Consider the following 16,459-nt stretch of genomic DNA (forward strand, 5'->3'; position numbering starts at 1 on the left):
GTAGGCATACATAGGATTAAAACTTGATTCTCAGATGTATGTCTGGTGATACTATCAAACTGAAGGTTTAGAGCTTACCTGATGATGGAGACGTGAGAAAGTCGAGAGAACTCCTCAACGGTGTGTTTTAGTTACGTCGTGTTTGGGCTTATATTATTCGTATTGACGAGAACTTTTCACAAAAGTTAAAAATAAAAACTTTTTGCAAATAAAATACAACTTCTAAAAACAACAAGAAAACTGTTTATCGGTCTAGATCTCGGTGGTTAAATAAATATAGATGCATCCTCTAGACACCGACTTCTAGACCGATGCACCTAACATCTTTTTAATTTCTTTCTTGCTTTTGTTTTCTTGTTGCTTTTTAAGATTTGTTTGTAAAATGCTACAAAATAAAATAAAGCCGACTTTATAAAACAAAGAAAGGGGCAGAATTACACTTTTGTCAAGGCTCTAGAAACGTAAAGCCAGCAGCCCCGAAACCTACTCTCTAGCAGTCGTTGTTACAATTCGACAGTTACAAGTCGTCAGGCAGTTTCGAAAAAAACCTGAAACTGGGGCTCGTTAGGTGATTAATCCCTCAAAAATAAAAGATCCCATTAGTAGTGAATTCTCATCACCTAAAATAAAATAAGCTCCAACACAAGGTTACGTTATAAATTGTAAAGGAGTTCCCATAACTATATCTGGGGCCCGATTCTCCTAATTTTACATAAGCAACATTCGATTGACGTTCGACTCGATTCGACTGAGATCCGATCCCGACTCGATTACGATTGAAGCGTATGTGGCATTCCGCTACTTTTTCTTTGAAATAAACGTTTTTATCCTTTTCTGTCATTCAATAATGAATCATTTTGTCTGCAAATGATTTACGATTGCAAAATGATTGTACAGCAAACTACCGTATAGACCAAAATTACCAAAATAGCAGACCAATCGCACACCAATCAAATGTCAATCGAATACGATTGGTCTTTTATTAGTAGCAGAATGCCCGATATGGTTAAAACTGCTATTGCGATCATATTGCGATTCGATTTCTATTCGATTTTGACATTATTAACTTAGGAGAATCGGGCCCCTGATCTTTGCTATCGATCCCACAATGGCAGTCAAACCTATCTATGTGGAAAGTCTTCGCCAATACGAATAAAATAAGCCGTTCAGGAGTTCCCTCGACTCTCTGTAGTCTCCATAATCAAATCAGCTCCAAACCTTCACTGTTTACCAGTACCCTCAAAAATACACTCACATGTCTGGTTATGACTCGATGCGTGCCTACAATATTCAAGAGTTGCCCTCGATTTCTAAGGGTTTCCAGATCCTCATCAAATCCTGGCCATCCGAATTGGCATCTTCCTTCTTTATGAAAATTCTTTAACAATAAAAACTAGCATTGCAACCTGTACAATCCTCTGAAACTGCTTGTCTTTTATATTTTTCAAACGATCCTGGACATTCGTCTCCATGGAATTTTAATAAAATATTATATTCAAAGAAACGTCATACCATTCTCCACGATTTAAAACTACTTTGATTCATGTCCGCCACTTTTTACAAAGCGGGTCAGATATGCCCAATGACCTTTAAGACATAATTAGTTATTTTCAATCAAATTTCTGAATGATAATTCTGACTATAAAATGTTGTATATAAATAACTTTAATAAAATAACTTTTACAAGGTACTGGCCTACTATTTTAGTTATATTATAAAATAAAAAATATTAACCATTTTGACTCTCACGTAATTACCATAACTATGATTGTTCTAAACTGAACGGTTGGCGCGAGACTCACTTTTTATCTATACAGGATTTGTACGGAACCCTCAGTGCGCGAGTCCGACTCGCACTTGGCCGGTTTATTTTTCATTCTTCTGTGAAGTAAGTATAACGCAACAACTCGTTTCTGATGTGTGTCCATGGCGGTCTGGACTTCAACTGATCGTTAACTGCCCGTCTTGCGTCTTGCGATCATCGCCCGCCACGTTTGCGGGCGATAATCTCAACCGCGACGGCTGTGTAACCGCGCAAATAAACGGTCTCGTGAGTTTGGAAATAAAAACGCAGTTCCGCCACCGCGGCGGGCACGGTTAAAAATCACTCCGTGAGTTCTTAGCCTAATACTCGACTAACGTGGATCATCGCAAATTAATAAGTGGAGCGAAAGTTATACCAAAGGTCATTATCACCATCATCCCCTCCTTATCCCAATTTTATTTGAGGTTGGCGCGGCAAGTTTTCACAAGTAACATTCTTTCTAATGATAATGAATGATATCCTTAATCGTCCAGGTCCAAAACCTACCACGTCCACATACCATGACAGCCGGATTCCACGCAGCTTTTCTGTTACCGGTGCTGTTTTCAAACTTCCTTTGATATAGGTCTAATTCACTCATTCCCCACTTTATTTCTCTTAACAGCACACATTTATCTGAACATTCTCATCTCTTCCGCGTGCAGTTCTTTCATTCGTCGCTCTTGTAGGCCGTATGATCCGTACAGGGTAGCATGTCTGCGGATCACAGCCTTGTCAATCTTTCGAATTGCATGGTAAAATGTATGCCAATAATTAGTTTAATCATTCAACTATTCACTTGCAAAGTTTCATGTCATTACATTCAGTAATTAAAGAAAGACAATTATAATACTGACGAAGCATCGAAAACTTACATAATCAGACCAAGTTCGGATAGCTATAAAAAAACGTTCGCCCAGCGGAATCAGTTTTTGGTGAATTCCTCCACAATGGCTGCATACACAAATTTTTATTTACCATACACAATTATAGAACGTCTTACACTAATTATCTGCATAGTTAAAATCTTTAAATTCAACAACATTCCGCTGCGCGAACGCACACCAATCATTCCCCTAAATTGATGGGGAATGTGAGGGTCGCAAGTTGTTTCCGCTAGCTGCCATCCACCCTGCGTTAATTCTGTAGAGCTGCGCTGTCAAGCGCTATGGCTTCAGGCATGGAGAGACCGCAGAATAGATGTCACCGAAAAATAGCGAGATTACGAATCTCGTTATTTAAACGGGGGTTAAATAATACAATTATCTCTAAGAATCCTACGAAATACGGATATGGATCTTGTATTTTCCGGTGACAGATATATTCGGTCTTGGTTCTGCTGATTTTTAAGCAGACACCTACCTACTCCAGTCTCTGCTGTGGATCGTTGTTACATTTTCACCAACGAAAACAATGTCGTCGGTAAACAGCACGTATCAGGGGCTTGATTGCAGAATGTCACTGTTGCAAAGGTCTATTCAATACAAATAATATAAGCCCAAACACGAGATAGTTTACATATTCGATTGTCGAGTTCCTTCGACCTTCTTTCGTCTCCATCATCAGGTCAGCTCCAAATCTTCACTGTTGCATATTGTTATAAGACATACACCTTATAATCAAGTTTTTATTCTGCGCATGCTTACAACTTTCAAAAGTTGCCCTGGATTTCTCAGGGTTTCCATCATCAGATCCTGAACTGATGATTATGGGACCACCTGTGAGGTATACCCTATCAAACAAAAAAATAATTTAATAAAATAGTCCATAAATAGTCCTATGAACGATGTTTTCATAACAGCGCCTGAACAATTTTTAAAGCATTTTTTTCGTATGAAGGTGTAAAAAAAATAAATTAGAAATGATGCCATATTTTTTTAAACATTTTTATCTTTTTTTTGAGATACGTCACATTGTTATAGGACGTGGGGCAATTTTGATCCATCTTCTTTCTAAACATCCTAAGAGCACACTAGGAACCAACTTTTAGTTGGCCGATAGTTTGTTTAGGCTCATAAATAAGTATAAAGATGAATGGGAAAACGTATATTACAAAGATCAGGTATTTAGCCGGTATCATTCCGGCTATAAACTTGGATTAAATTCACGATTTTCTTAGGACCAAGCTCAACGATAATAAACGTCAATCTTAATTGGTACCTACTGAATTTTTACGTTCAAGATTTACAGTTAATATCTGTTTTAAAACGGACGTTTATGTTGTCGGTGAACTTGGTTCTTAGTAGGGTCCCGTTTTTCCCTTTGGATAGGTAGGTAAATCTAAAGCCACTTTAAGAAACACTGAAAAGGGTAGAAACTTCGAGCAAGAATATCGAAGGGGAGAGGAGAAATAAAGATTTTATCTGTGATTCAGTTCAGGGGCCCGATTCTCCTAATTTTACTTAAGCAACATACGATTCACGTTCGACTCGATTCGACTGATATCCAATCCCTACTCGATTACGATTGAAACGTATGTGGCATTCCGCTATTTTTTCTTTGAAATAAACGTTTTTATCCTTTTCTGTCATTCAATAATGAATCATTTTGTCTGCAAATGATTTACGATTGCAAAATGATTGTACAGCAAACTACCGTATAGACCAAAATCACCAAAATAGCAGACCAATCGCACACCAATCAAATGTCAATCGAATGCGATTGGTCTTTTATTAGTAGCAGAATGCCCGATATGGTTAAAACTGCTATTGCGATCATATTGCGACTCGATTTCTACTCGATTTTGACATTATTAACTTAGGAGAATCGCGCCCCAGATGGCCAACAAATATTTAGGCAGGTACGTGGTTAATATCGTGCAACACAGTTATACACTTATCATAATCTTGTAGGTTGACTTGAGAAAGACCAATAAACCTTGCCTGCTACCTGCTAGGGTCAAAAAAATTAAACGCGTAATGCTATTTATATTCTTATGTATTGCAGGCGTAGCGGTAGCACGCCGAGGCAGCCTGACTGGCCGTCACCTTGAGTTTCTGACCTGTTATTGCGTCACACAATCATACATATTAAAATGGAGGGCGACGTGTTTTTTCCGCAACATCATGTATTTTAAATCTAGAAGCAAGGAATGATCGTTTTTAGTCGAACAATGGTTTTGACCACTACCGCCATACTACCGCGCGTTTAGTTAAAAATGATGGAAATTTATATACAGGGTTACTTGTAAGTAGACCGCATCCTTTCATGAGGTGATAGTATAGTTCAATACGGACAAATTTGACCATGGGATATACTGGGCAAAAGTTAACCCGTTTCAAGATAATCGAATTTCAAGATCAGTCGTCTAGGTACACGTATAAATTTTTATTATTAGTCAAAAGTCTCGTTTTTGTGGATTTTTGTATGTTTTTGGATAGAAGATGAATCACTTCATAATAACAAACCATAAAACTGTACAAATCACAGAGGAAATTGTAGCGAACAGCAAGTACTTTTTTAGTAGCCATTTTCTCAAAAATACTACTCTTCATTTTTTTGTGCAGAATGAATGAAACGAGACTTTTAACTAATAATAAAAATTTATACTAGACTAGACGACTTGTTAAGGAAAGATCTTTTTTTTTTTTTCCGACGTTAAAAATCAAATCATCAAATGACCCCTCCCGCTGTGGGTTAGCAGCGGTGAGGGAGTGTCAGACTCTTACTGACTAAAAACCGTCGTGTTCCGTCATAGGCCTTTTATGTACCGGGCCGCGGTCTCTTTCGAACAACCCGCAGAGTTAAGGAAAGATCTTGAAATTAAATTATCTTGAAACGGGTTAACTTTTGCCCAGTATATCCCATGGTCAAATTTGTCCATATTGACCTATACTATCACCTCATGAAAGGATGCGGTCTACTTACCAGTAACCCTGTATGTACCTCGTACAATAATTTATTCATGCATGCATCATACCCACGAATACTGAAAAGCCGCCTGCATGAAATAACTCAAATAACAATCTTGAGAGGCAGAAACAAGTTGACCAATCACAGTTAGGGAACTGTTTCATTGAACACTTCCAGCTAAGAGGCGACCTAGGAAGCCCCAACTGCGATTGATACCTTCAACATTCCATTGAAGGCCGTGAAATATTATGCACTAGCCGTTTTACCGCGATTTCACTCGCGTCCCATGGGAATTACTGCCCGTATACCGGGATAAAATATAGCCACTCGCAGATAATGTATTTTCTAATGGTGACAGATTTTTTAAAATCGGTCTATTGTTTTTATTATTCATTACAAACAAAGTTTTCTTCTTTATAATTATATGTATAGTACGTACCTACTAAAGATAGGGTAACTGGTAATTAGTGACCCATACCTGGGGCCCGATTCTCCTAAGTTAATAATGTCAAAATCGAATCGCAATATGATCGCAATAGCAGTTTTAACCATATCGGGCATTCTGCTACTAATAAAAGACCAATCGTATTCGATTGACATTTGATTGGTGTGCGATTGGTTTGCTATTTTGGTGATTTTGGTCAATACGGTAGTTTGCTGTACAATCATTTTGCAATCGTAAATCGTTTGCAGACAAAATGATTCATTATTGAATGACAGAAAAGGATAAAAACGTTTATTTCAAAGAAAAAATAGCGGAATGCCACATACGTTTCAATCGTAATCGAGTCGGGATTGGATATCAGTCGAATCGAGTCGAACGTGAATCGTATATTGCTTAAGTAAAATTAGGAGAATCGGTCCCCTGAAAGTAAAGTAATCTTTATTGCATTGATTGTGTTGGTTACAGGTGTTAGGTATATAGTTACAGGACAACAATCAGCCCGTTTGGGCATACAATAATTAAAGCGCGTAGTAACACATGATTATTCAAAAAAAAAACAAATAAACTTTTCCTCAATAGTCTAAATTTACCTATCTATTGTGATTAAAGTAAGCAATAAAGTTTCTTTGAGAAAGTTGTTTGTAATAATGAGTAGCATCACGTGTTCTCAAGTAGGTACGTATCACTACTTAATTACCAGTCAGATTGTTAATATATTGTTATATAAATCAGCACAAATTAAGATCGCACTACACCTTATCATTCATATTATCAACTAGCTTCTGCCCGCGACTTCGTGCGCGGATCCTGTCCCTTATGCGAGCGACTACTGGGTCAGCAAAATCAAAGATCTGAATAGTCTGATATTGAATTTTAAGGGCCCGTTGACTTGAAAACAACGGAATACGCATAACCATTAGAAACGTTCCATATATTTAATTTTTGTACTTTAACGGCAAAAGCACAGCAGACTAAACAAAACGCTGAGAACTGAACCGCAATAGACGTGACCATAGGGATAAAAGTAGTGATTCTAATTAGTCCGCATTTAAGTTGAGCGTGGCAAAAATATTACACGTATTATTACGTAAAAAAAACATTAAATAGAAGACAAAGTCGTGGTGACTTAGTGGAAGTCGTGGTGGTTTAGCGGGTAGAGAACCAATCTCTCAAGTATGAGCGTGCGTCTTTGATTCCAGGTCTGGCAAGTGCCTGCCAATGCAACTTTTCTAAGTTCGTATGTACTTTCTACGTATGTTTTGGATACCAATGACCGTTATTTGGAGGGGATGTTAAACTGTAGGTTCCGGCTGTCATTGAACATTCTTGGCAGTCGTTATGGGTAGTCAGAAGCCAGTAAGTCTTACCAAGGGGTGGGGTTGAGCGGTTAACCGGGTTGTGGAGGTCAGGGGCCCGATTCTCCTAATTTTACTTAAGCGACCTTCGATTGACGTTCGACTCGATTCGACTGAGATCCAATCCCGACTCGATAACTATTGAAGCGTATGTGGCATTCCGCTATTTTTTCTTTGAAATAAACGTTTTTATTCTTTTCTGTCATTCAATAATGAATCATTTTGTCTGCAAATGTTTTACGATTGCAAAATGATTGCACGGCAAACTACCTTATAGACCAAAATTACCAAAATAGCATACCAATCGCACACCAATCAAATGTCAATCGAATACGATTGGTCTTTTATTAGTAGCAGAATGCCCGATATGGTTAAAACTGCTATTACGATCGTATTGCGATTCGATTACTATTCGATTTTGACATTATTAACTTAGGAGAATCGGGCCCCTGATAGGCAGTCGCTCCTTGTAAAACACTGGTACTCAGTTGCATCGTGACTGGAAGTCGACCTTAACATAATTGGGACAAAGGCTCTTGAGATAATAACGACAATAATAATGAGATATAGGCACCGCAGGACATCTGAGGCTGATGACGGGGAGTAACGACCCCGCGGGGCTATATATACTGAGTTCTCCAGGGAGAGTATACTGTCCCCCATCTCCAGCCGGTCGGAGTGAACCATGACGGGGGTAGGTCTCACGCCTCTAGCTTGGCTTGGCCGTCCAGAGTGGAGTCGCTAGAGCAGGATTAGTAGCCCTGCTCGGAGGGTAGGTGCCTCATGGTAAGCACAGGGAGCGCGTAATCTGCGTTTAAAGTCCGTCGAGGTATCCTCACCCTTCAGCCGCTCATGTCCCTGTTGCCCTCTTGTTGCTATTTAGTGACTGGTTCCCGGGGGCCCAGTAAGTAAGGTGGCGAGTCTCCACCTGCCATTTTTACATGTACCTAATACATTGTCATTCACTAACATCCCATCACAATAGCCCAAGTAGTTTTCCTCCATAGTTAGCAATAGTTTAGCACAGAACCGGGGGTTGTCTTTTTTTTAACGACGTCCACCAGGGATTGTCCTTGGGTTCATTTCTATAGTTTATAAAGGGATAATCGTCGGTTGTGTGTGTGGTTCATTAAAGTTGTCTCAAAAGGGTCTTCAGCGTGTTGGCTTCGGCCCCACGTTTGCCTCCCAAAAATTCGGAACTCTGTAGTCCCGAGGTCTGGAAGAGACATAGAAAATAATAATGAGATATAACGCAACAAACTCGGAGAGTGGGGGCTCGTGACGCCGCGTCTAGGTATGTAAAATTTGTACTAAGCAGTGACTTAACACGAAAATCAAGCGTTGTTGTATCTTCGTTATTATTTGTTTGTGAGAGAGAGAAAAGAAAAATACATGTCCATTATTTTAGGGTTACCTAAAAGACGGACTAATTACTTTTTTTGATTCACCATACCTATTTCATAACATTCATTTCTATACATTTCAAGTGTAGTATTGCTCTTGAAGTTCCACATCAGGCGTTCCAGATCTTCGATGTTTATACGTCAATAGAGAGTGCTTATCAGATTGAACCACTTTTGCTAAAACGTGATATCTTCATATGCTTTAGTCTAGCTGGGCTCCTGGAGTTCCACATCAGGTGCTTTACATCTTCAATTTTTATAAGTCAACAGAGAGTGCTTATCAGATTGAATAACGTTTGCTAAAACGTCATACCTCTATATGCTATAGTCTAGCTGGGCCCCTGGAGTTCCACATCAGGTGTTTTAGATCTTCAATTTGTATAAGTCAATAAAAAGTGCTTAGCAAATTGAACAACTTTTGCTAAAACGTCATACCTGTATATGGTACAGAGAAGCTAGGCTCTTGGGGTTCCACATCAGGTGTTCCAGATATTAAAATTTATTATCTCAGCTGAAAATGCTCATCACATGAAACAATTTTTGCCATGGTATCATTTTTGTATCTCTTATAGTTTTTTTGGTCTGTTGGTGTTCTGCATCAGATCTTCAAGTTTCGAAGATACATTATAGCCTATATGTTGACCAGGCTTAAGACTGATACAACAAAGAAAAAATCATTGAAATCCGTTCAGTAGTTCGGAAGATTAGCGTGTACAAACAAACAGACAGAATTTTTTTTTTGGATTTGTGCTCCATTAGTGTTTCTAAATCCCACCCAATTATTATTTTTTTAATATATTCAATGTACAGACACAGTTTTTTTACAGATTTATTATATGTATAGATATGATAAACATTGTATTTCGAAGAGTCACAGTTATGCCGCCTATCGCCACTGTAATTAAGTAACACAAATATGTTTACCTATTGACATAGACGCTTACACATCATGACAATATTATTTTGTTTATCACTACCTATTTTGTCTAGTCATTATTACTAGTATAAAACTTTTATAAAATTTAATACTTAAAACGCTATTTGCCTCAAATCCTGGCCTGTAGCAACTATCTAATTTTCCGCCTGATTTTTCCAAGCGACAAATGCTCTCGGTTCCACGTCGCAAAGTATGGATACGGCTACAAAAATACCCATCAACAGAATATGTGGTTATGAAATATACGATGTAATAAATAAAATTATGAATATGGCACATGCTTCACGAAGTCTAGCTTTGATGCTTCCCGGATCATTCTGGGACTCATGTCCGCAGTGTGTTGTATTGGTTTTGCTACGCACAGAAAAACCGAACGACAGATCAATTAGTGTGAAACCGCTTTGTTAGCTAGTAAATAGTTAGCTCCTATAAGTAAGAAGCTAACTGAAGTGCAAATAATATGCTTGAAATTCTGTAAACAGTTTCACACAAAGACAGGTAGGTACACGACACGACCTATAATTTGGCTTAGTTAGACACAATGTCGTAGGTGACCTTGTATTTACGATATGCAGAATTTACGTTAATAATTTGTAAGTATCAAAACTCCAGTGACACCTACTACATATTTACTTAGGTACATGTTGATTAGGTTCATCTCAACAGGTTTGATATTATCGTCACAGGTTTCATAATTTTAAGACAGGTTCCTACCTACCTCCATTATTTTTTTATACTTGTTGACCGTATGTAAGTATCTAGTCCCTAGGTATAAGTAACTTCATTATGTAAAGGAAGATTACCCTTTTCTGACCCAAAAGGATAATAAAGGTGAGGTAATGAATCAGATTTTTTCAGATAATTAAGTTCCTGACCAAAAAAATAATAATCTTCATAAAATATTATACCTACTGCATTTGAGTACCTAGGTACCTATACCCCATTTGAGATTGTAGGTAATAAACATCTCTTTTTACACAAATACATCTTACCTATAAAGCAAATTTATACACTACTGCTGTTTTATTATTCATTTGATTAAATAATTGTTATTATTGTGTTAACATTGATTTTAGAGGAGTGTTTTTTAAATAAAAAGACGTAAGTACCTACTTGTAATTTGCCTATCAAGTTGTTTGTTTTAAGTCATGTACCTACTCAAATGGAGGAAGTAGGTACCAAAGGGTAAACAATTTTGAAAGGACTTTACACAAATATATAAAGAAATAAAGTAGGCAGGCAATTATAATTTATAATCTATACTAATTTTTAGGCCCATTTTATTTTTAAATAATATTTATAGATAAAGAGTTTTTTGTTGATACGTTAACACTAGAAAGACCAGAGTGGTCAAATGACCCCAATGAAGTTTTTGATCAATCATATTTTCAAAACCAAAGAATTGAAATCACTGTGGTTTTATGACTTTTAATATTTCGTCATTCTTTACATTATTCTGATGTGTCGATACCGATATCAAGATAAATACGAATTAAAAATGATCATCTACCTAGAAAGACCGCAGTGGTCATTTCCCAGCCAGCACAAACCTTTTGAGTAATTTTTGTTTAACAGCAGTCATAGAAGCTAATTGCAGAAAAAAAGTACTGTAAATAGCTGATATGGCGCTTACTCAGACGTTATTCAAGCAATTTGGGCACAAAATATACTGCTATTAGCTGTGTAATAGCAACGTAAAAGATGATTAATTTTTGAATAATTGTACGACAAGCTGAATATCTTCTACATAAAAAGATTTTGTTCTTTAACACAAGTATTACAGCTCTTTTAGCCAGATGATGAGTGAATGATGAATGAACATATTATAATTGACCGAGTCCTTCAAAGCTCAGATATTCAGATCATACACAGCGTTTAGCTTATTTCAGGTATATTTTAGCAAGTAGTTGATCAAATTAAATATTGACAAATCCGAACAGAGTTATACATATGCGTAGTATAATATTTTACCTATCGTAAATTTTACCCTTATTTAGGCTTGATGAAAGAAATTGTAGGTGCGCATGCAACTTTACCGTGTATATATATATATATTTCGTGTAAATTTTTCACGCGCTTCCTGATAAGCCGGGTTTTGAAGAAATAAACAACATTTTTTCTAGTTATGTTTTTTACGTGTAAAATATTTTTTTAGTTTATTTCAATGTAAGGGTTCAAAAATAACCATGTAAAGCTTTTTTAAGAATATTATATTTATTTCGTTATTAAACTTGAGTATTTGAGTATAAAATTCCACATCAATATAATTAGGTTATGTTGTTCGATAATGGCGACGCACATTCTGAATAAAATCTGATTGCACAGTGGCTTACCGTCTAATGTATGCATAACAGACCATAAGTGTCCACTTATTAAGTTGTGCTCTGGTTAAAAGTGGACTGCATTAAACATTTTTCGACAACTGTTCTATAATAACACACATTCGTACTGTAAATCAAACAATTAGGATTCAGTCATATAATAATAAAAACCCACATTATAGGAAAGCTATATTATTTTTTATTTTTAGTTCTTATCAAATTCAGATAATTATAGAAGATTCCGATGAATTGAGAACCTCATTCTTTTAGAAGTCGGTTAAAAAATATTACGATACGAAAAATTACATACTTAATTATAACTAATCATTGTAGTACAGAATTCATAAATAGTACGATACAAATAAATAAGCATAGTAGGTACTATATACCTACTACAAACGTGCGATTTTCACGTAGTAACCCTACAAAACTGTCAGCCGGTTAAATTCTGACTAACTTTCCAGAACAGCTCTTCTAGCTTAAAAATGTCTAAGTACTTCTCATGAATACGCAGCAAACTTCTGCATCAGAATCTGTTAATATTGCTTTAACTACAGTAGCTGCACATGACGGTAATTTCGTACTCAAAGCGTCATAAAGTAGTTACAACAGCTATCTTTATTTCTGTTAAGTTACTATATGCTTCATAACAGAAACAACGCCTATTTTATACAGCAGCTGAATAACGGTCAAGGTGTAGTGTGTAATACAACTAAAAGAAAACAGAATACAGCTTATCCAGTATCATGCTTGATAATGGAATTTTATACCAATGTTATACAAAAGATTACACGAACTCTTGAGTAGCAGGTCTTTTTATGATGATTATTCAGTTTGAAGAAATAAAATCCGCAAATTACTAAACTAATTCAGCTGATAGCATTATTATAGCAAGAAATAACTTTAATACATAATTTGGTAATACACTCAGCTTATATTCATATATAATAAAGCTTAACCCTGCATAGAGTTAAATTCTTGGCCAGTTATCTGACTTGTGTGCTGCCTGGGTTGACACCACTACGTGCGTGCTTTGTATATTCGTTGAATATACTTGTATTGTGGGTAGTTAAATTAAAATATTTGTATTGATGTTGATTCAAAGTGCTTGTGTAATGGTTTCCCATATTAGGAAACATATTAGTGGTGGTTAGGAAGAGATGAAGGTCATCCACAAAATCAAAGTTTAGGCGAGTGCGTTGTATTGCGACTAATGGACTCATACTTGAATAGTGGTCGAAATATAACAACTGATATTTTGAAAAACATACATCAATATTTGGTACGGTAAACAAAACACGAAGAGATATTCTAGCTACTATAAAAAAATGCAACCCTCATTTTATATGAAATACATATTCACAACTCTGAAACCTGCGCACTTACAGTTTATCAAGGAAAAGCTATAAAATCAGTTAAGATTCTTAGTTCACTTCACTCTTATGTATTTGTTGATCCAGAAGAAGCAAAAAAGAAGCCGAACGCGGTGAAGTTTTACAATGCTACGAAATTTGGAGTACCTGGACGTTATTGATAAAATGACCAAGAAATATAGTGTCAAAGCACCTTCTGCTCGTTGGCCCTTACAAGTGTTTCATGATATTATGAATTTGGCAGCAATCAATTCTTGGATTTTATACAAAAATCAGAGAAAAAAGGCCATTCTTGACTTGGCAAGGGAGTTTATCGCCCGAGATACCCACTCCCTGATGACGCCGTCCAGGTACTTCACAGCCCGATAATAGCATACCCCAGACCCTGAAGAAAAACGTAGCGAAAAGAGAAAACGGTTTCACGTCATTGTTACGTGCAAAAATGCATGCAAAACCAACAAATCTTGTATTAATTGTAAAAAGCCTTTGTGTGGTTCTTGTAATGTAAACAAGGAGCTAAAACATCAAAAATGTGCCTAATTTTTTTATTTTTATATCACGTAATGGATGTTTAATTACTATTAAGTTCTTATTAGACGTTAATCAATAAAAAATAAAACCATAATACACGAATAAAACATTACAAGCCATGAATGAGTCATTTGACCCCACTTGGTCTTTGTAGGTAGTTCAAAATTTCGGTCTTTCTAGTGTTAATAGCGTTGCGTAGTGATGCCAGCGAATTATAAAAAAGTCGCCTTTAGGTGACTTTACTTTTACTCTAATTTAAAAAAGTCTTATATTCACCTATGTTTCTTGAGTAATAAAGATCATGATTAAAATTAAACATTTCTGAGTCACGTGAATAGTCCATATTAATTAGTATAAGTAATCTGTGGTATAAGGTCCACCAAGACTGGCCTGGGGTCTCGTCAGCATGGACGGCAAGTCTCCGATAAACAATACTTGGTGACATATGGCATTCAAAGTCTTTTATTATATCATAATTTAATTATGAATAATGAATTTGTCAAATATAACAAATTGTGAAACCCACGCTAACAATGCATTCTCACGAGCGCTATCATAAAATTACCCAGCCACATATCTAGGACGATTATATTATATAAGAATATATGTACGTATACTGCAAAAAAACCATGGAAAAAGCGTAAATAATGTAAATGTATAAAAAGTTGAGGTAATGTAAGAATTTCAAAAAGTATTTTTTATGCCTTAAAAATCATGACCTTAAATGCAGGTAGTATTGTCATAGGCATCTGAAGGTTTGTCCGGCAACTGTATAATTTATTTTACGTAAAGATTTATCTATTTTTAAGAGATTTTGACCTCTACCTTCCTACGAAATATCATTGCACTGTCAAAACACTACAAATCGATTTCAGATCAAATAACCGTTTGATAGATTAGCAGGGGCCCTGTATGTATCATCAATGCCCTGTATGTGACAAGTGAAAATGCTTATAATAAAACCCGCGATATTTTAAAGAATCACTCCATTGCCAATCTATCTATTATTCTATTGATTATTCATATGGCACTACTACAAGATAATACATTTCAAAGAACTTCAGAAACTATCTAAGCATGGCGCTTTGTGCTTTAATCCAATAATGCAGACGACAGGGATTAAAGGGAACTCCTTTATTAAGGTATTTAGCAAGTATTCCTTTCTCTGTACTTAAGTGTCCATATAATTTAATATTGTAATGTACACTATAAGTGAGGACTTGTTATTGGCTCTCAGATTAACTTAGTGTTCCCTGTCTTGTTTTTTAGCTGATAGTCCTCCATATGACTTCATCATCATCTCAGCCATAGGACGTCCACTGCTGAACGTAGGCCTCCCCCTTAGATCTCCACAGATACCTGTTGGAGGCGACCTGCATCCAGCGTCTTCCGGCGACCTTTATAAGGTCGTCTGTCCACCTTGTTGGTGGACGTCCTACGCTGCGCTTGCTAGTCCGTGGTCTCCACTCCAGCACTTTTCGGCCCCAGCGGCCGTCTGCTCTGCGAGCAATATGGCCTACCGATTGCCACTTCAACTTGCTAATCCGGTGGGCTATATTGGTGACTTTTGTTCGTCTCCGGATCTCCTCGTTTCGCATTCGATCACGTATAGAAACACCGAGCATAGCCCTCTCCATAGCTCGTTGAGCGACTTTGAGCTTTGAGATGAGGCCGATAGTGAGAGACCACGTTTCGGTGCCGTAAGTCATCACTGGTAACACACATTGGTTGAAGACTTTTGTCTACTGAGGCATGTCGGACGAAAATATATTGCGTAGTTTCCCGAACGCTGCCCAGCCGAGTTGGATTCGGCGGTTGACCCCTTTCTCGAAGTTGGACCTGCCTTATTGGATTAATTGTCCTAGGTAGATATATGAGTCAACAACTTCGAGTACCGAGCTTCCAACAGAGACTGGGGTGGGCTCAACATGGGCATTTGACATAATTTTCGTCTTGTCCATGTTCATTTTCAGGCCCACCCGTTGTGAAACTCGGTCGAGGCTATCGAGCATCATACTGAGTTCCTCCATCGACTTTGGCATGACTACGATGTCATCGGCAAACCGAAGTTGAGTGATGTATTCGCCGTTGATGTCGATGCCAAATCCTTTTCCATTCCAGGAGCTTGAAGGCGTCTTCTATTGCGGCGGTAAACAGTTTCGGGGAGATACGTCCCCTTGTCTTACGCCTTTTCTCAATGGAATCGGCTTCGTGCTATGCTCCTGTAGTCGGAACGGCATCGCGTTATTATACTAACACTTCAACACCTCGATGTACCGATAGTCAATATGGCATCGTTGGAGTGACTCAGTAACGCCCATGTTTCCACCGAATCGAAGGCTTTCTCATATACCTAGTCCATAAACGCTAAGCATAATGGCAAGTTATACTCCTCGGTCTTCTGTATAATGTCGCAGCGTATGGATGTGGTCTATGGT

Source organism: Helicoverpa zea, chromosome 6 (assembly GCF_022581195.2).
Source record: "Helicoverpa zea isolate HzStark_Cry1AcR chromosome 6, ilHelZeax1.1, whole genome shotgun sequence".
Taxonomy (NCBI): Eukaryota; Metazoa; Arthropoda; class Insecta; order Lepidoptera; family Noctuidae; genus Helicoverpa; species Helicoverpa zea.